The following is a 22,406-nucleotide window of genomic DNA, read 5'->3' on the forward strand; positions in this document are numbered from 1 at the left end:
CTGTCTCTCTCTGTCCCAAAAATAAATAAAAACGTTGAAAAAAAAAATTAAAAAAAAAAAAAAAAGAAGTTTCCCTTGATGACTTTAAAAAAAAAAAAAAAGATTTTATTTTTAAGTAATCTCTACACCCAACGTGAGGCTCGAACTAACAACCCTGGGATCAAGAGTCGCACGCTCTTCTTTTTTTTATTTAAAAAAAATTATTTTTAACGTTTATTTATTATTGACAGACAGACACAGAGCGTGAGCAAGGGAGGGGTAGAGACAGGGGGAGACATAGAATCTGAAGTAGGCTCCAGGCTCTGAGCTGTCAGCACAGAGCCCGATGCGGGGCTCGAACTCACAAACTGTAAGATCATGACCTGAACCGAAGTCGGTCGCTTAACCAACTGAGCCACCCAGGCGCCCCAAGAGTTGCACACTCTTCTGATGGAGCTTGCCATCCACCCCCCCTTGATCACTTGTTTTGGAGCCAATCTGATGGTGGCAGATCATTTCATTTTCCTTTATTTCATAATGTCTTTATTTCCCCTTTGTTCCTGGAAGATATTCTCCCTGGATATAGAATAATGGCTTTTCAGTTCTTTTCTTTCAGCACTTTAAAAATATTTGCCACTTCCTTCTCTCCTCATGATTTCTGATGAGAAATTGTTATTCCTTTGCATTGTTCTTCCCCTGTAGGTAGTATTTTCCCCTGTCAAGGTTTTTTTCTTTATCTTTAATTTTCAGACATTTGATTATGATGTGTCTGGGTGTTGATTTATTTGGGTTTATCCTTTTACGGTTTGCTCAGATTCTTGAATTGATAGGTTTATGTCCTTTGCCAAATTTGGGATATTTCCAGCCATTATTTCAAGTATTTTTTTAACTTTTTTTCTTTTCTTTTAATTTTTTTAAATTTCCATCCAAATTAGCATATATTTTTTTAACTTTTTTTTAATGTTTATTTATTTTTTTGAGAGAGAGAGAGAGAGCGTGCACAGGGGAAGGGCAGAGAGAGAGGGAGACACAGAATCTGAAGCAGGCTCCAGGCTCTGAGCTATCAGCACAGAGCCCGACACAGGGCTCAAACCCATGAGCCGTGAGGTCATGATCTGAGCTTAAGTCCGATGCTTAATTGACCGAGCCACCCAGACACCCCTCAAGTTTTATTTATTTGTTTGTTTATTTATGAGAGAGAGTGAGAAAGCATGCATGCACATGCACAAGCCGAGGAGGGGCAGAGGAAGAGGGGGAGAGAGAATCCCAAGCAGGCTCTAAACCTAGCACAGAGGCTTGATCTCATGACCATTATGTCATGACATGAGCCAGAATCAAGAGTCAGATGCTTAACCAACTGAGCCACCCACATGCCTCTCTTCAAGTATTTTTGTGTCCTTCACTCTTTCCTCTCTTTCTAGAACTCCAATAAAATCAGTAAGATCTTTTGTTATTTTCCTGTAGACACTTGTTCATTTTTTTCTGTTTTGTCTCTGTTGTTCAGATTGGATCATTTCTACTGATGTATCTTCAGGTTCACTGATTCTTTCCTCTGTTAAATCTTCATTTTGTATTAAGCACATCCTGTGAATTTTTCATTCTGAAATTTCTATTTGGGCCTTAAGATATTTTACTTTTATGAGGCTTGCTATTTTCTGGTATCTTTCAAGAGTGTTCATAATTACTTCTGGGAACATTTTTGTGATAGCTGCTCTAAAATCCTTATTTAATAAATCCATCATCTTGTCACCTTAATGTTGGCATCTGTTGGTTTTCTTTTCTCATTGGAGTTGTTTTTCCTGGTTCTTAGTATGAGGAGTAGGTAATTTTGTATTTTATCCTGGGCGTTTTGAATCTTCTGTTTTGAGGCTCTAGTTCCTATGTAAATCTTCTATGTTAGCAGTTAGTCAGTATGTTTATATTCAAAATGCACATTCTGGTCCCTCTATGTAGCCTCTGGTTTGAAGGTAACTTTGTTTTTCAGAACCTTTGCAGAGCTGTTTTGGCCTGCCCCACTAGTGTGCTACCCAGAGGCCGGTTTGAACCCTCAGAGTATTCCACATTGTAGTTCAGTTCTCAGAGCTTCAGAGCTTTTGCTGTGTTGATGCTGGTGGGTTTCACACATGGGCTGCTTAGGGAGGCATGCCCATTACTTCATACCCATATTTAAAGAATCCCTTTTTCTAGATCCTCACTGTCTACTTGAGAGGGGAGGGGGTGCCAGCTTTTTTAGTATTATTCAGTTAGTGCAGGTGGTGCATGATGGGGCTCCTCCCCAGTCTCCTCAGTGCCTGGTGGGGAGGGGAGAGGCTCTACCTCTGCTTTGTTGGTGCAAAGTGGGCCTGGTCTACAGGGCTTCCTCCCACAGTCTCTGCAGTACCTGATGGGAGGGGAAAGGTATGGATTCTTTCCCAGTGTTTGCCTGGAGTAGGGTGGCTGTAGTCAAAAGGGTACCGTCCTGCAGAACTACCCTCTTCCTGGTCATTTGGCTGGAGAGAGTGGGCTTTTCTTGGCACTTTTGTGTTTGGGCTTGCGGGGGTGGGGCCAGGACCTGTTGGCGTATTCTGGTTGCAGACTGCTCTGTCACCAGAGCCAAGATAGAGAGAAGGCAAAAGAGACAGACCACCCAGGGAACTCACCACTGGGTCTCCTCTCAAGTCCCTAGCCAGTTGGCCTTCTTTTTTCCACCTTTCAAGAGGTTTTTTGATAGTTGCCTCATGTATCTTAAACAGGAGTTTCGGTTGTAATTAGCAAAAGGAATGTGATGGAATGTCCTTACTCCTTCTTCTGTGGGGCCAGGAACAACATCAGGCGTTTTTAATTGTTTTCTTCATAAGTTTTAGAGTGTTACTCCTCATTTTAGCAGTGATACATTTGCTGCCGTGTGATGAAAATTCCTATCCGTGTTGTGTGGGGGTGACGTCTCGTGGCCCCATGCTGTGGCAGGCAGTGAAAACCCGACCCCAGTCCACAGTGTGCAGAACTCCACTCTCCAGCCCCTCTGCCTTTGGACCCTGGCCCATGGGACCTCTCCAGATCTCTCCCCTCATTTCGTCCATCCATTTGGTCCCTGTTCTCCAGGTGGCCAGCCTCAGCCTTGTCACCCTTTGCTGGACTCGCAGTAGTAGGACTGGCAGGAGGAATAGGTGGATAATACGTGTCAAGCACTTAGAACAGCAGCTGGCCTGGGGGAAGCAGTCATTACATGGTGGTCGGTGGCTGTTACACCCTTCAATTTTGGCATAGTCTCCGCTTCAAGTAAAAGACAACCCAAAGTGTCTGTGCTCTCCCACTGAAGTAGGGGAGTCGGATTCTTGTTAGCTTCAGTTTGAAGATGAAATTTTCACTCCTCCAACCGTCTGCAGACATTTATTGAGCGCTCACAATGTTGTGCAGCCAAAGACAGACAAATAGTATATATGTGAATGTGCACAATAAAGTAAAGTAAATAAATGCAGTGAGGGGTGCCTGGGTGGTTCAGTTGATTAAGCATCCGACTTGCACTCTGGTCACGATCTCACGGTTCATGAGTTTGAGCCCTGTGTCAGGCTCTGTGCTGATAGCTCAGAGCCTGACCTGGAGCCCGGAGCCGGCTTCAGTTTCTGTGTCTCCCTCTCTCTCTGCCCCTCCCCTGCTCACATCCCGTCTCTCTGTGTCTCTCAAAACTAAACGTTAAAAAAATAAATGCAATGAAATTAGTCTGTACTAGATAGAACGGGGACCCCAGGGCAAGCGTGGCCATATGTTTCAGGTTGAGGAAGGGTTCACAGAGGTGGTGATGCTCAGGTTGAATCTTAGAACATAAGTAGGTTTTCCCCATGTGAGTAAAGGCATTTCATGCAGAAGCATACATCATTGTGGCAGGTAGTTTAGTGTCCACATAATCTGTGTCATGTCTTCAGGTGGATTGAAATTGTATGCTTAGAGAGGCACACAAGACAGACTCTAACCTAATTTACGAGGTTATGATTCTGGTTTTATCTCTTATCATTTGCATACAGATATTTATAATTTTGCCTGATGGAAAGTATTAATACTTGCACAGTGATACACAGTAACCATTTGAAAGACAAACTTCATGGATCTGACTCTGCAGACAAGACCAGCAGCCGTACACGCATTCAGTCCCAAGTAGAAGGTGAGAAAAAGAGACCCACTGAGTCACTGATCTGAATGGAGGATGAAGGCAAGGAGTACGGGGTAGCAGATGCCTAAGTGATAGCAACTTGAGATTTTACTGCAGACGTGCTGGATCTCCCCGTAGCCACTGCTGCTGATACACCTGTGCGGTCTCCATTTTTAGCTGCCTCGAGCATCTGTTAGAGGCAGAGCCGTTTCTCCAGATTTCCATTGCTTTGTCTGGATACAACTTGGCCAGATTCCATTTTATCTTCCATGTGAGGGCCTCTGGTGTGGGATGGCAGCTAAACCGGGCAGCTTTCCCTGCACTGTCACCGGTCTGCTGCTGTCCTCTCGAGCTTCTCTTTTCCTAGGACACTGCTGCCTGGAGGCTGCTGCTAATATCAGGGGCAGCACAGAGGGCCTGGCCCAGAGGCCTCGGAATCTCCCCTGTGTATCTTCCTTCTGCACCACTTTTTCCTGCCTCTGCTTTCATCACAGCCTCTCTTTGGACTGCAGCCTCTCACATTCCTCCACCTGAAACTCTTCCCCAGGCTCCTCTTAGCCCCTGACCCCCTCTGCCTAGGACAAGACTTCCTCACTGAGGCCTTTGCTGGCTGACCTCTTCGGCTAAGTTGTGCCCCCACTGCCCATCCTATGCTGTCACGACAGCCTGGGGCAGATTGTATTCTGCCCCAGAATACAGATATTACTTTGTGCCACACAAGATACAGCACCCCACCTGCTCTTCTTACCAGATCTCCCACCCCGCGTGCTCTTCTTACCATATAACCTTACTGCTGTTCCCGTCACATGATGGTGGCAGTACGTCTCTTCCCCTAGAACCTGTGCACATCTTTGAGATTGCCTTGACCAAATACAGGAGGACAGAAGTGATGCGTGGTACTTCTCAGGCTAGATCATCAAAATGCCACGTACGTCTACCTTTCTCGCCAGGAGTGCTCACCAGGAGTACGGCCAAGCTGCCGCACTCTGAGGAAGCTCAAACTAACCAATAGGGAGAGACAACAGGCAGAAGAAGCATGTAGCTGTAACGGCCCACGGTTCAGCAGAGGTCCCGGCTGATGGCCGGCACCAGCCTCTAGTATGTGAGCTGCGATACCTCTAGATGATTCCAGCCCCCTACCGTCAGCCACCCCTAGCCTTTGAGTCTTCCTAGCTGAGTTCCCAGACATGGTAGAGCAGAAACAAGCCAGTCCCCTGGAATCACAGAATCCCTGAGGATCGTAAAATGAGTGTTTAATAACCACTACATATTCTGTTGGTTTCTTACACTATTAGTAACTGAAGCAATCCTTTTCTTTTCTACTTCTGTACTTTTCGGTGCATTTCTTTTGGTTTAATGTATGCTCCTTGAGGGCCGGTACTGTGTCTGTAGTGGTCATTGCTGTATCTTGTGTGGCACAAAGAAGGTGGCGGGTGCACAATAAATAATGAATTAATGAATAGGAGCTATGTGTTTCTTCTTTTGATGTGGGTAGACACGTTGGTGTCTGTATGTGCAAGCAGGCACACATGTGTTTCTGCTTCCAGGGTAGCTTCTGGCCTGTGGTTCTGTGCTTAACGTGTTAGTCCCTCCCTCCCCAGGCATCTCCTCTCCCTCCCCACCCTGACTCATCTATTGGTGTGAGACGTACTTGATTGTTTCTGCCACCTGGTTTTTTTTTTACTTGACAGGTGGTGCCTGTAAAGGTTCACATCACCACTGCAGGGACAAGGGGAGAAAAGGTGAAGAGATAGGAGGCTAGGAGTTCCAGAGACAAACTTGACCCATTTCATAATTTTGTCAGTGACAGTCTTGAGAGAATAAATACGAACCTTAGGTTATGTGGTATTTTGTCCTTCAGGGCTGGTCACAGGTAGTATAGACTGTGGGGTTAACAGCCATTATGAAAAAGCTTCAGCCTGCCCTCTAGTGGGAAGTAGCGCAATCCTACTGTAAGTAGGGAAGTAGTAAAATCCTACTATATTCCACTCCCAGGCAACCTGGATCTCGGAACAAAGAAATTAGAGTGTAGGGGCCAGTTCTGTCTTGCTGACGATAATCGGGGCCTACGACATTATCTGGCATTTAGTAGGAGCTCCACTAAGATTTCCTGAACAGACTAAACAACGTGCACTGTTTATGAATGCCAGCACATTTCTCAAGAGCCTCCTGTGTTTAAGACATTAAACCAAGCACTGCAGATGATAGAAATCAGGGCCAGGTAGTTAATATTTTGGGCGTAGAGGCCATATGGTCTCTGTCCTACTCAACTCTGCTGTTGTGGTAGGAAAGCAGCCATAGACAATACATAACCTAATGAGCGTGTCTCTGTTTTAGTGAAATTTTATTTACAGAAACAGGTGGCCTGCTTGCAGGCCATAGTTTGCTGATCCCAATATAAATAATAGTATAAATAATAAAAATGGGGATGTTTCCAGTTGGGTTCACCAGTAACTCCCATTGCCAAATCCCCTAGATCCTTTAAAAATGTTTTTTTTAGTATGAAGTATTTCAAATCTCAGAAATGTACAGAGGACGATATAATGAATACCTCATTCATCTATCACCCAGATGTACCAAATGTTCATATTTTGCCATGTTTCAAATCTTGAAAAATAACAATACATTATAGGTACAATCGAAATTCCTTTGCGTAGGCCAACTGGATGCCATTCTCTTCTTTCTCTTCCTGTCCGGAAGTGAACATAATGTTGAAGTTTTGTGTTTTCTTCCCATGCATGCAGTTGTGTTCTTAATATATATGTAGGTGTTCATATTAGGTATATTATTGTTTAGCATCCTTTAACTTTGCATGCATCGTTATGCCACTTTGCTTTTCCACTTACCATTGTTTTTGACATTTATCCATATACTATGTGTACAACACTGAATTATTTTTAATGGGAAGTGCTTTTTGCACACTGAGAAATCTTGGCCTGTCCCAAGGTCACAAAGATTATCTCCTATGTTTCCTTCTGTAAGTTTTATAGTTTTACCCTTTGTTAAATTTTCTGATCCATTTTTAACTAATTTCTACATCCATGTGGGGCTCGAACTCATGACCCCAAGATCAAGAGTCATATGCTCTACCAACTGAGGCATCCAGGTGCCCCTCTCTGATCCATTTTCAATTAATTTTTGTGTATGGTGTGAGGTAGGGGTTGAGATTAATTTTTCCCATATGGGTATCTTGTGTGGGCATTTTATAATATGTTTACAAATTCTATGATACTCCTGTCTTCAAAAGATAGAACCCAATTCTCTTCTCTTAGGTGTGGACTGTACTTAATGACTTGATCTTAATGAGTAGAATGTGATAGAAATGATGTTATGTGACCCAAGATTAAGGCATAAAAGGCATTTTGGCTTCCCCCTTGCTCTCTCTCCTTGATGATTCACCCTGCGGGAAGCCAGATGTCATTATGGAGAGGTCCACATGGTGAAGAACTAGGCCTTCTGCCAATGGCTGGCAAGGAACTGAGGCCTTCTCTAAATGCTAAGTGAGTGAGCTGTCTTGAAAGCAAATTCTACAGCACTAGTTGAGCCTCCATATGACTGCAGCCCTCACTGATGTCTTGATGCCCACCTCCTGGAAGATTCTGAGCCAGAACCACCTAGCTAAGCCACTCTCAAATTCCTGACTCACAGAAACTGTAAGATAAGAAATGTTTGTTGATTTAAGCCAGTAAATGGTGGGAAGCTATGCAGTAATACGTAACTAATAGGTCCAATGTCCTAGCATCTTCCCCTTTGAATTACAATGGTGCCTATATTGAACATCAGTTGACTACATATATATTAGTCTTTTTCCTGGATTCTCTGTTCTGTTCCAGTAATCAATATGTCTGTGTTTATGCCAATAACATACTGCCTTGATTGCTATGACTTTTACTATAGTCTTGAAGTCAGGTAGTGCAAGTCCTCCAACTTTGTTATTGTTATTTCTTTTGTCAAAATTGATTTGGCTATCCTGGGTTCTTTTGCATATCCATATATATTTTATTTTATTTATTTTTTAAATTTTTATTCATTCATTTTTCGAGAGACAGAGAGAGACAGAGTGTGAGAGGGGAAGGGGCAGAGAGAGGGTGACACTGAATCCAAAGCAGGCTCCAGGCTCTGAGCTGTCAGCACAGAGCCCGACATGGAGCCCGAACCCACGAACCGTGAGATCATGATCTGAGCCGAAGTCGGACGCTTAACCGACCAAGCCACCAAGGGGCCCCTCCATATATATCTTAAATCAGTTAGTCCATGGGGCGCCTGGGTGGCTCAGTTAAGCGTCTTTGGCTGAGGTCATGATCTCATGTTTCGTGAGTTTGAGCCCCGCCTTGGGCTCTGTGCTGACAGCTCAGAGCCTGGAGCCTGCTTTGGATTCTGTGTCTCCCTCTCTCTCTGCACCTCCCCCGCTTGCACTCTGCCTCTCGCTTTCTCAAAAATAAATAATCAGTCCATTTATACAAGAAAAAAAACCTACTGGGATTTTCATTGGTATTGCACCAAATCGATAGTTCAACATGAAGATAGTGGCTATCTTAGCAATATTGAATCTTCTAACACATGAACATATATCTCTCCATTTGTTTAGATCTTCTTAAATTTCTCTCAAAAACACTTTGCAGATTTGTGTGATGTTTTAGTATAGAGGTCTTGTACATATTTTGTTAAATTTATTGCTGTTTTTCAAGTTTCTATGCTATTATAATTGGTATTGTATTTTTAAGTATAAAATTTTAATTATTGCTAAAATTGATTTTTATATATTGACACTGTTTTCATGTATTTTTGCTCAGTTCACTCATTAGCTCTAGCAGGTCTTTTGTAGATTGGGTAGGATTTTCTTTGAACACAAATCACTTTCTCTGCAAATAAGGAACACCTTTGCTTCTTCCTGTCCAATTTGCATGTCATTGCGTTCTTTTTCTTGCCTTGATTGCCCTGGTAATGTTGAATAGAACTGATGAGAGTGGACATCCTTAACTTGTCCCAGTCTTTCCTCGTTAAGTGTAGGCTTAATTAAGTGTACAGCTCATTCGCTGTAGGCTTTCTAACATGTCCTTTATTAGGTTGAAGAAGTTCCTTTTTTTCTCTAGCTCACTGGGAAATATTTTTACTTCATCATAAATGGGTGTTGAATTTTGTCCATTGCTTTTTACTGACTGGATCCTCTGCCTTTTCATTGGAGTGCTTCTACCGTTAACTTTAATGTAATTATTGACATTTTAGGTTTGCTTTTATCCTCTTGCTGTCTGGGATTTGCTCTTTGTTCCTGTTTCCCTCTCAGTTCTGCATTCTTTTGGATTAATCCAGTACTTTTTGTTATTCCATTGTCTCCTTTGTTGACTTGTTAGCTTAACTCTTTGTTTTGCTACTTTAGTGATACTTTAAAGGTTTTAGTATTCATCTTTAACTCATCAGAGCCTACAAGTAATAGGTGGACACATCATATATATGGCTTAAAAACCTTTTTTCCCCTGTCTCCCCATCTTAAAAACTTTTTAATATTATACTTTCATCCCTACCTTTATGGCCCCTTGTGCTATTGTTATTATGTATTCTACTATTACTCATGATACAAGCCCCTCAATACATTGTTATTGTTTTTCCAAGATTTATTGAGATATCATTGACATATTGACAAAGTTCAAGGTGTACAAATTGATGATTTGAAACATGTATATATTGTAAAATGATTACGATAAAGTTAGTTAATACCTCCATTCCCTCACATAATTACCATTTGTGTGTATGTGTGGTGATAATATGTCTTAACAAATTTCAAGTATACAATACAGTATTGTTAATTATAGTCATCATAATATACACTAGATCACCAGAACTTGTTCATCTTACGGCTGAAAGCTCTGACCAACATCTCCCCATTTTCCTCACCTTCCGGGCCCTGGCAATGACCATTCTATTCTCTGGGGTTTGATTTTTTAATATTTATTTTTCTATGTTTGTTTATTTATTTTGAGAGAGAGAGTGCAGGCAGTGGAGAGGCAGGGAAAGAATCTCAAGCAAGCTCTGTATTGTCATCACAGAGCCCAGTGCGGGGCTCGAGCCCATGAAGTATGAGCTCTTGACCTGAGCTGAAAATCAAGAGTCAGACGCTCAACCAACTGAGCCACCCAGGTGTCTCTCTATGAGTTTGATTTTTTTAGATTCCACATATAACTGTCTCTGACTTATTTCACTTAGCATAATTCCCTCAAGATCTAGCCATGTTGTCACTAAAAGCAGGATTTCTTTCTTTTCATGGCTGAATAATATTTCCTTCCATGTCCATACCACATTGTCTTTATGCAGTCACCTGTAGATGGACACTTGGGTTATTTCCATGGCTTGGTTATTCTAAAGAATGCTGCAGGGAATGAACATGCAGAAACAGCTCTCTTCAAGGTCATGATTTCATTTCCTTTGGACATACACCCAGAAGTGAGATTACTGGGATATATGGCAGTTCTGTTTTGTATGTTTTTGAGGAACTGCTAAACTGTCTTCCACAGCAGTATTTGAGGGTTCTAATTTCTCTATATCCTCACCAACACTTACTTTCCTATTATTATTATTATTTATTATAGTCATCTTAGTAGGTGTGAAATGGTATCTCATTGTGTTTTCATTTACATTTCCCTTATGACTAATGGTACTGATTTCATGTCCTTGTTGGCCATTTGTGTATCTTTGGAGAAATATCTGTATGAGTCCTTTGCTTATTTTTTAATTGCACTATTCCTTTTGTTGTTGTTGACTTGCAGAGATTTGCTGTATATTCTGGATGTTAAACTCTGATCAAGTACCTGATCTGCAAATATTTTCTCCCATTCTGTGGACCGGCTTTGCACATTCTTGATAATCCTCTTTGATGCACAGGGTTTTTTGTTTGTTTGTTTATCTTGTTGAAGCCCAGTTTAGTTCTTCTTTTGTTGTAATGCTTTTGGTATGAAAGCCAGTGTCATGAAGAATTTACCCCTTTGTTTTCTTTTAGAAACTTTATGGTTTTAGCTTTCATATTTAGAATTGATTTCTTTTCAGTATTGTTTTGCATATTTGGAACCCTTGCAGTTCCTTAGGAATTTGAGGATTGACTCTATTTCTGCAAAAAAAGCAAAAAAAAAAAAAAAAAAAAAAAAAGCTACTGAAATTCGGATAGGGATTGCATTGAATCTGTAGATTGCTTTGGGTAGGATTGCCATCTTAACAATAAGTGTTCCAATCAATAGGGGTGTCTTTCTATTAGTTTAGGTCTTCTTTAATTTCTTTCAGCAATATTTTTTAGTTTTCAGTATGCAAATCTTTGGTAAAATTTATTCCTAGGTATTTTAGTATCTTAGATTTTACTGTAAATGGAATTATTTCCCCAGTTTTTTTTTTATTATTTATTGCTGATGTATACAAACAAAATTTAACACAATTGATTTTTGTGAGATCTTATATTCTACAACTTTGTTGATTTTATTAGCTCTAGTGACTCTTTTGTGAATTCTTTGGGATTTTCTGTATAGGATTGTGTCATCTACAAATAGAGATGGTGTTATTTCTTCCTTTGGAATGTGGGTGTCTTATTTCTTTTTCTAGTCTAGTATCTCTGGTTAGAACTTCCAGTTCATTGTTGAATAGCAGTGGCTAAAGGCTGCATCCTTGTTCTTTATTTTATGGATGCTTTCAGTCTTTCATCACTGAATATGCTATTAAATGTAAAGTTTTCATAAATACCTTTTGTCACCTTGAAGAATTTTCTATTTCTGCTTTATCATGACAAGATGTTGGATTTTGTCGAATGCCTTTTCTACATTAATGGAGATGAGTATGTGTTTTTCCTTTATTCTATGAATGTGGTGTATTACACTGATTTTCATATATTGAACCAGCCATACATCCTTAGGATAAATCCTACCTGGTCATGATATTTAATACTTTTTATATGCCAGATTCGGTTTGCTGGTATTTTGTTCAGGAGTTTTGCATCTCTTTTTTTTTTTCCAAGTTTTTATTTAAATTCTAGTTAGTTAACACATATGGTAGCATCTATCTTCATAAAAGATATTGGTCTATAGTTTTCCTGTGATGTCTTTATCTGGTTTTGGTATCTGCCCTCTAGAATGACTCGCAAAGTGTTCCTCGTCTTCTGTTTTTTGGAAGAATTTGAGAATAGTTGGTGGTAATTTTTTTAAAAAGTTTATTGTATTTTGAGAGACAGAACGCACGCAGGAGAAGGGCACAGAGAGAGGTTAGAGGGAAAATCCGAAGCAGTCTCCACACTGTCAGCGTGGAGCCCAATGAAGGGCTCAAGCTCATGAACCATGAGATCATGACCTGAGGTAAAATCAAGAGTAGGACGCCTAACCGACTGAGCCACCTAGGCACCCCATTGGTAGTTCTTTAAGTATCTGGTAGAATTCACCAGTGAAGCCATCTGGTTCTTGTCTTTATTTGTTGGGAGGTTTTTGGTTATTGATTCAGTCTTTTTACTTATTTTAGGTCTATTGAGATTTCTGCTGCATCTTTAGTCAGTTTAGATAATTTGCATATTACTAGGAATTTGTCCATTTCATTTAGACTATCTCATTTGTTGGTGTACAGTTATTCATAGTATTCTCTTATAATCCTTTTTCGTTTCCATAAGGTTGGTAGTGTTCCCACTTTCATTTCCGATTTTAGATATTTGTGTCTTCTTTTTTTGTCAGCCTGTCTATAGGTTTGCACATTTTGTTGATATTTCCAAAGAACCAACTTTTTGGTTTTTATTGATTGTCTGTTGTTTTCTATTCTGTACATTAATCTCCATTCTAGTCATCATTATTTCCTTCTGATAGCTTTGCACATAGTTTGCTTTTTTTTTCTAGTTCCCCATAGTATAAAGTTAGGTTATTGATTTGAAATCTTTCCTGATTTTAAAATGTAGGCATTTACAACTATACATTTCCTTATGAACACTGCCCTCATAGCATCCCAAAGATTTAATTATGTTATCTTTTCATTTGAATTTGTCTTTTTAAATTTCCCTTGTGATTTCTTCTTTGACCCATTGTTCAAGAGTGTTAATTGTTTAAGAGTTTAATTTCCACCAACTTGTGCATTTTTTCAATTTTCCTTCTGTTATTGATTTCTACCTGTGTTCCTTTGTGGTCAGAGAAGATACATTGTATTAAAATCTTTTAAAATTTATGGAGACTTAGTTTGTAGTCTAACTTATGCCATATCCTGGAAAATATTCCATGTGTATTTAAGAAGGATATGTATTCTGCTGTTGTTGGGTACACTGTAGTTGTTTTATAGTATTGTTCAGGTGCTCTAGTTCCCTGTTGAGCTTCTGTGTAGATAGTCTATCCATTGAAAGTAGTACATTGACTGTTACTGTAGAACGGTCTATTTCTTCCTTCAATTCCTTCAATTTTTTGCATCCTATAATTCAAGGCACTATGTTTTTGTTGCATGTATGTTTATAATTGTTGTATCTTCTTAATAAAACTGGTCCTTTTATCAGTAGATAAGGTCTCTTTGTCTTATAATAGTTTCTTAGTCTTTTTTGTGTGGAATTAGTGTGGTTGCAACTCCCAGGTCTCTCTTGGTTACTGTTAGCATGAAATATCTTTCCTTTCCAATCTTTGATTCTCAACCTATTTGTATCTTTGCATCTAATGTGAGTCTTTTGAAGACAGCACCTAGTTGGATCATGTTTTTTCTCCATTCTGCCAAACTGCCTTTTGACTGAGATTTTTTATTTATATTTAAAGCAGTGACTCATAAGGAAGGCTTTCTTTTCCTTTTTCCTATTTGTTTCCTGTATGTGTTATACTTTTTTTTTTTTGTTCTTCATTTTTTCCCATTACTGCCTTCTTTTGTATTTAGTTACTTTTTTTTATAGTGAACCACTTTGATTCCCTCTCATTTCTTTTTGCAGGTATTTTAAAAATATTTTCTTTGTGGTCACCATGGAATTACATTCATCATCTTCAATGTATAACAGTCTAGTTTGAATTGATAACAACTTAAGCACACAAAAATTCTGCTTCTATACAGCTCTGCCACCCATTATTGTTGTCACAAATTACATCACTATATATGGTGTGGCCAATAACACAGATTTACAATTACTTTTTATGCATTTGTCTTTCATGTAAGAAATAAAACATGGAACTACAAACCAAAATACAATAAGGTTTTTGTATATGCCCATTTAGTTAGAGATCTTTGTTTTTTCATACAGCTTTAAGTTACTCATATCCTTTCATTTCCATCAAAAGGACTTACTTTAGCATTTTTTGTTAAATGGGGGTTTTAGTGTTCTCAAATTTCCACAGTTTTTGTAACTATGAATAAGTTAATTTCTTTTTAATTTTTGAAGGAAATTTTTCCTGGATATAAAATTCTTGGTTGACAAGTGCATTTGTTACCACTGAAAAAAAAATTGAGGTGTAAACATAGAACACTGTGTAAGTTTAAGGTGTACAGTGTGTTGATTTGATGTATTTGTGTATTGCAATAAGATTACCACCATAGCTTTAGCTAAGACTACTGTCATGTCACATAATTAACACTTTTGGGTTGAGAACAATTAAGTACTAGTCTTTGAGGTTTATAATACTGTATTGTCGACTATAACCACTGTGTTGTGTGTTAGATCTCCAGAAGTCATTTTTCTCTTGGTTGCAAGTTTGTACACTTAAAATAACATCTCCTTGATTCCTCCACCCTCCAGTGTCTAGTAATCACCATTCTACTCTGTTTCTAGGAGTTTGGATTTTTTGGATTCCACATATAAGTACTATCATATAGTATTTGTCTTTCTCTGACTTATCTCACTTAGCATAATGTCCTAAGGGTGCATCCATGTTGTCTCAAGTGGCAGGATTTCCTTTTCTGATGGTAAATAGTATCCCCTTGCATGCATATACCACATCTCTTTTATCCATCCTTCCACTGATGGGCACTTAGGTTGTTTCTACATCTTGGTTGTTGTAAATAATGCTGTAGTAAACATGGGAGTGCAGATGTCTTTCAATGTATCATCTCTCTGCCTTCTGGTTTCAGCTGGTAAGTCAGCTGGTAATCTTACTGAGATCTCTTGTACTTGACAAGTCACTTCTGTCTTGCTGCTTTCAAGACTTTTTTTTTTTTTTTTTTTTTTGTTTGCAGCTTCATGGTTGGTTTTGGCCAAACTTTTTACTTAGTATTCTGTAGTTGCTTAACACACACTTAAATGGTCTTATTGGGGGAGGGGAAAGGGGAGGTTCTTATAGATTCCCAAGGAAATGTCAGAAAGGCAAAATATGGCCAGCATTATCCATTTGCTTTTTTGGATTTACTGGGTGCATAGCACTTTCCTTACATAAAAGCATCTGATCTCAGGTTTTACATACTGAGAACACGGAGATTTCAGTTTGAAGACACTCTGAAATCCTAAGAGTAGCATATCCCGACCACCCTCTAATAGCTAGCTTGTTTGTATAGGCGGAAGAATTCCACCTCTCCATTTTAGATGGCTAGATGTTTGTGGAAGGTCCTAGAATTGCTTGCCTCATTTACTGGGAAAAATCAAGATATAGGAAGTGACCTTTAGGGACACTTTTACTTGGAAAATTACAACACTAGTACACAAGTCAAGTCTTAAACACATTTAACATTTGCTTACTGAAAGCAATGTCATAAAGTCAAATAAGATTCACAGATTTTACTTTTTTCCCTCACAAGAACATAAAAATTATGGAAGGGGAACTTAACAGGAAATTTAAAAAAGGTAACACAATTTTTCCTTTTAGTAGTCCTTGGGTAGTTATGACAGAAAAGGTTCCACTGTTTTGTTTGTTTCTTTGAACGGGGATTTTGGTCCAAAGTTTTGTTTGCTTTTAATACCTGCTTCTGCCTCCCCCTCTATCAGATCGGCTTCCTCCACGGCCACCACTTCTTGGTGCTCCGTGGCTTGAACTGCTGTAGGAATCACGTGGAGGAGGGTACCCCCTTTCCATAGAAGGGGGAAGCCCTCTTTCTTGTCTGCCAACCCGATCACGACCACTTGAAGACTCTTTGTCTTTATACAGTTTGATTATAATGTATATTGGCGTGCATCTTTTTGAGCTCACTTTATTTGGAGTTTGTTGACTTCTTGGATCTGCTGAGTAGTATCTTTCACCAAATTTGGAAGGTTTTCACTATTACTTCTTGAAATATTCTTTCTGCCTTTCTCTCTCTCTTCTTTGAGACTCCCATAATGCATGTGTTCGTCTTCTTGTTTTTGTCCCACAGGTCTCTTAGTCTCTGTTTATTTTTTTCTCAATCTTTTTTTCTTTCTGCTTCTCGAACTGGATAATTTCGGTCAAGTTTGGTGATTCTTCTGCCTGCTCACATCTGCTCTTGAAACCATCTAATGAATGTTTTATTTCAGTTAATGTACTTTTAGCTCCAGAATTTTTTTGGTTCCGTTTTGTAAGTTATCTCTTTATTAGTATTCTCATTTTGCTTAAACAGCACTTCCCTGATTTCCTTTAGCGCTTTGCCCATAGTTTCCTGTAGTTCTTGAGCAGATTTAACACTGTTCTTTTAAAGTCTTTGTTAAGTCCAAGGTCTGGAAATTCTCAGGGCCAATTTGTGCCAGTTTATTTTTGTTACCTTGAGTGGACCACACTGTCCTGTTCCTTTGCATGACTTGTGATTGTCATCGAAAACCTGGACATTTGTATAAAATGATATAGTAACTCTGGAAATCTGATCTCCCCCTGCTTTGCTGTTTGCTGGGGTTTGTAAAAATTAAATCACTGAAGGTTGTAATAGTCCTCTTATCTAGTGTCTTTTCCAAACTATTTTTGCAAACTGTATCATTGTCATGTGTGATTGCTGAAGTCTGTCATGTTGACTTGTATCCAGCTAATGTTTTGACAGAGATTTCCTTGAGTACCAGGAGCTAAATATGGACGGGAAAAAAAACCCACTTCTAGTCTTTGTGGATTGCCCTCATGCTACAGCTTTTCTTCAACACTTGTCCAGGCCTACACTGATGTAGGATCAGGCCAAAGTGAAAACTTCGGTCTTGTCAGATACATTCTGAGCATGCATCTTGCCTTGGGCGTGCATGTGGCCTTCTGAATCCTCTGTTATACATGGGTGATTATGAATGCCCTGATTTCCCATAGAAACTCCCACAATTTCCCTCCAAACTGCTGATAAAGTCGGTTCTAACAGTTACTGCTAGTTTTGTGTTCTGTTTTGTTTTCATTTGTTTGCTTTTGATGTTTCTGTTGGAGGCTGGGAGCTTGAAGCTGTCTACTCTGCCATTTTGCTTATGTCACTCAATTATGTCTTAAAGAGATTTAAATAATGGGGGGGGGAGTCATAAATATCTACCTATGTAGTTACCATTTCCAGTGCTCTTCATTCCTTTGTGTAGATCCAGGTTTCCATCTGTTTTCCTTCTCCCTGAAGCACCATCTCTTATACTGTTTTCACTTGTTTATATTGTTTTACTGTTTATAACATTTCTTATACGTTAGTTTGACACTGACACTAAATTATACTGTTAGTTTTGTATGTCTGAAGACCTCTTTTAAAAAAAATATATTTTCACCAGGTATATATATCACTCTAGATTTAGTTTTTTCTCTTAGTACTTTGATGTTGTTGCTCTCCTGTCTTCTCTCTTGCATTGTTTCCAACAAGAAATTTGGTTATTATCTTTATCTTTGTTCCTCTGTAAGTAACATGTGTTCTATCTCTAGCTGTCTTTAGGGTCTTACCTGTGTCACTGGTTTTGAACAATTTGGTTATGATGTGACATTACCATGTGACTTGTTATAGTTCTCTTTGTTTCTTGTACTTGAGGTTGAGCTTCAGATATGTGGGTGTATATTTTTCATTATGTCTGGGAAGTTTGAGGCCATTATTTCTTATATTTTTCCATATCTGTAGTTATCTTTTTGAACATATGGAATACAGTTAAAACAACTTTCATTGTCCTCTGATAATTTTAACATGTGTGTCAGTTCTGGGTTAGTTCTGATTGATGACTCTTCTTTTGGTGAGTCGTGTTTTCCTGCTTGTTTATATTCCTGATAATCTTTGTTTGGATGTTAGACACTGTGAATTTTATCATGTTGAGTACTGGTCATTTTTTTTATCCCTGTACATTTCTTAAACTTCATTTTGGGATGCAGTTAAGATCCCTGAAAACAGTTTGATCCTTTTAGGTTTTGCTTTAATGATTTATAAGGTAGGTCCAGAGCAGTACTCAGTATAAGGCTGATTATTTCCCATCACTGAGGCAGCACCTTCCTAATACACCCCTAGCATTTAAAAGAAACTTAGTCATCTTCTAGCCTACCTTGTTTCTGATGGGAAGCTGTGTTATTCTCTTAGTTGCTTTGTAGTTTGTTCAACTTCATGGATCTTTATGTTACAATTTTCATCACATTTGGGAAATTCAGACATTATCTTTTAAATATTTCCTCCTGCCCCAGTCTCACTTTTCCTTGTTACAGTCCAGTTACACAACATATGTAGACTATTTGATATTGTTTCATAGGTCCTGGAAGGTCTCTTCATTATGAGATCAGTTCTACTGATCTGTCTTTAAGTCCACTGACTTCATTTTGCTGTCTCCAATCTGATGTTAAGCTTATCTGGTAAAAAATTTCAATTATTGCTTAGTTTTAGTATTTCTGTTAGTTTCTTCCTTATAATTTCCATTTCTCTGCAGATTCCTTATCTGTTTACTCATTAAGACCATACTTCCCTTTAATTCTTTGGATGTATTTATAATAGTTACTTTAAGATCTTGGTTGGCTAAATCTAACATTTAGACCATCTTGGGTTCATTTCTATATACTGCTTTTTTTCTTTCTTGACTATGGACCTCATTGTTTTGTTTGTGTGTCTCAATGGCTTTTCATTGAATATTGTATGCTGTCGTCAATACTCTGGAATCTCTTATCTCTCCATGAGATATATGGATTCTTGTTTTGGCAGGTAGTGTAATTACTGGCTAATGACCTTATATTTGTTTACACTTGGTTTTTTGTTTTGTTTTTACAGATACGGCCCCACTGACTTGGTGAGACTCAACCTCCAAACTCATTGCTTGTGGATCTTGTCATGGTTTGATTTTAGAATTTATTAAGGCAGACCTAGAGTAGGTCTTACTCTAGACTGTGGTCCTTACCTCAAGTTGTATCCTTTCTGTTGTTTCAGCTGGATGCCAAGGATGTTAAAAATGCATTTATGAGATCTCTCCATTTTGGTAGGGCCAGAACTCCCCTGGCAATGCTCTTACCCCAGGACTGCTCTAACTCTAGTATTTCTGTTATAATCTTAACCCATTTAGTGCTTTGCTTTCTGGTAATCCTCAGGTGGTCTCTCTGTGCATATACAGCCCAACTATATTATTCAGGGTTCTCCAGAGAAACAGAGCCAATAGGATGGATACACGCACGCACACACACACACACACACAGTATTATTAAAGTCCCAAGATCTATAGTCAACAAGCTGGGGGGACCCAGGAGAGCCAAGGGCATAGTTTCAGTCCAAGGCCAAAGGCCTAAGAAGCAGAAGAACTGATAGTGAGTTCCAAGTTCAAGTCTGAAAGTAGGGGAGAGAAGACAGATGTTCCAGCTCAAAGCCAGGCAGAAAGAATTCTTACCCAGGCCTTTTGTTCTATTCAGGCCTTCAACAGATTGGTTGAGGCTTACCAACCAATTCCCCTGTGGAAGGGGAATCTTCTTTACTTAGTATACCAATTCAAATGTTAATCTCATCCAGAAATACTCTCACAGGCATCCCAAAAATAATCTTTAACCAAATATCTGGGCACACTGAGCCCCAGTCAAGTTGAGACATAAAATTAACCATCACTCCAGCCTCCAGCCACAGATTTTTGGGGAACTCACACATAGACTTCTGGAACTCCCTGTCTGCATGACATCCTCCTTTCTCTTGCTCTGCCCAGTGGTTTCCAGCAATTTGAGCAATCCTGAAGTCTGATTTTTGCCTCCTCAGCCCTACTCTAGCTGTCTGCACTGAACTTGGGAAATTGTCCCCAAGTAGAGGAACTAGGTGATTTTCAAGGCTCACTCAGGAGCGTCCTCTCAGGGATCAGTCTTGAGCTTTCTGTTGTTCTCTGTCTGACAGTAGTTGCCTCATAAATTTTGTCCATTTTTATAGTTGTTTATGGTGGAAGGACTGGCCTGGAATCACTTAATTATGGCTAGAAAGGTGGTTAATTTTTCAGCGGCCTTTATAGTATTTTATGATATGAATTATACACTGTCCATCTGTTCTTGGGTTGGTAGGCATTAGACATTTAGGGTTGTTCAGATTGCCAGTAATGCAAATGATGCTGCAATGGCTGTCTTTGTACCCAGAAGTGGAACTGCACGGTTAGGAGGTACCTGTTTCTTCACTCTTACTAGATATTGCCAAATTGCTCTCCAAATCATAGTTTTACAAATCCACAAACAGTATGTAAGTTCCATTTGTTCCATATTCTTGCCACAGTTTGATCTTGTTGAACCATTAAACTTTTCTCCTTGAGCAAAGGAATGCAAAATTTTTACTACCGTAAAGCCTTCCTAGATTACTAGTGAGGGTAAACATGTATGTATACATACATATACGCATATGTATACATGTACATATATATTTACTTATTACTACCTATTTGGGTTTCCTATTCAATGAATTAATTTTTATATCACTTGTACTTTTTTACATTTGAGTCTTTTTGTTACTGATTCCTTATAAATTTCATTTATGTGTTTTTTATATGAGGTTTATTTGCTTATATGAGAGTGGTTTTTTTCCTCAGTCTTAATTAGCTTCTCTTTTAGCACCTGTGTTGTCTTTTCCCATACAGGAGTGTTAACATTTTAATGTAGTCATACTTATCTGTATTTTACTAAATGATTTGCAGGTTTTGTGTGTCCATTTCTTCGACTTGTAAACACTGGGGTGCCCCGGGGCTCAGGTCTCAGACCTCTCTCGATCTACATTAATTCCAAAGTAATCTTAGTCTCCCAACGTGTATACACTGATGGCTTTTATGTCTGGCTCTTCCTCTGAATTCCAGTAATATATGATGATTTAAAGGACCCTTGCTGAGCTAGATACTTTCTTTTTCCTTAGTATCCCAATTCTTGAATGGGAAGTCTGCAGTCACTGCCTCCATTTCCTCGTCTTTCATTTCATTAACTCACTGAAGCTTGGCTTTTGTCCCGCCATTCCGCTGCTGCTATTGACATTTGTTCCTAAATAACAGCCCATCCCTTTGCTTGTCAAATGAAGCCTTATGTGAAATCAAACAGAAGCCGAATTGCCCTTGCAGTGGGTTGGGGAGAACTGCGTGCCTTTCTCATCTCTTCAAATTGCTCCAGAGGCATCTTTACCGAGTCCTGCCTATCTTTCCAACCTCTTCATTCCCTCAAACTTCCCAGTCTCCAGCCACATTGAACTGTTCGGAGACTCTTGTATCATACTCCTTTCCATCTCGGTGCCTCTGCACAGTGCTCCCGTATTTGCCTTGAACTTGCTTTAGCCAGTTCTCTCCCCTCTAGTAACACCTCCCAGCCTATCTACTTCTTTATCATTCCCTCTCTCTTTTGTGCGTCTGTTATCACACTGGCCACACTGAATTGTAGCTTTCTACTTACACCTATTTCTTCTCTACTAAAGAGAAGGCTTGTAGAGATCAGAGACCCTGGCTTTTCCCCTTTCATCTCTTCAGTGCAGATTAGCAGTGGAGTGAATGAAAGGTCCAGGAAGCTCAGCTAGTTCAAAATCTGAATTGGCAGACCACTAAAGGTTTCTTTGTTTTGTTTTCAGCGGTTTTATTAAGATACAATTCACATGCCATACAATTCACAGGATTGTGCAACAATCACCATAATCTAATTTTAAAAGTTTTGTTGCCCTTCAAAAAGAAAACTCTACCTTTTAGCAGTCTCCATTTTCCGACCCCCAACACACTCCCCAGCCCTCGACAACCACGAGCCCACTTTCTAAGACCACCACATTTAACATAGGTAAATTGATCACAAATCCTCAAAATCTCCCCGATTCTGGACCCGATGTGAAATTTGGTAGATAACTGTACCACTGAAACAATTTGTACCGCAGCAACTCCGACTCAGGTCGCAGCTTAAGGTTTGATCCGCAATCTGTTAGACTCTTTGTTAGAGTGCTTGAGCGGGAATTTATTAGAGTTAGATGCACATTTAACAAGGGTGGTTGGTTTGGGTTGGTCTTGCATTTCAGTGCTGCTGTAGAAATAAACCCCCTTTGGCAGTAAACAGGGCAACTGAAAAAACTCACT

General features: G+C 39.3%; 1 protein-coding gene across 2 annotated transcripts in view; it reads left to right on the plus strand.

Annotated features, from left to right (window-relative positions):
• The window catches only part of POM121C (POM121 transmembrane nucleoporin C), a 52,294-nt gene that overhangs the window by 3,380 nt on the left and 26,508 nt on the right, over nucleotides 1–22,406 (plus strand). The window contains exon 2 of one of the 2 annotated variants that reach the window (XM_040456106.1): nucleotides 3,981–4,117. The exons of the other annotated variant lie outside the window; for it this stretch is intronic. The gene's annotated coding sequence lies outside the window, so the exon portion shown is untranslated. The remainder of the gene's footprint in view (nucleotides 1–3,980; nucleotides 4,118–22,406) is intronic. 2 annotated transcript variants of the gene reach the window in all.

The sequence above is a fragment of the Herpailurus yagouaroundi genome, unplaced genomic scaffold, assembly GCF_014898765.1.
Source record: "Herpailurus yagouaroundi ecotype Mexico unplaced genomic scaffold, PumYag 216, whole genome shotgun sequence".
NCBI lineage: Eukaryota > Metazoa > Chordata > Mammalia > Carnivora > Felidae > Herpailurus > Herpailurus yagouaroundi.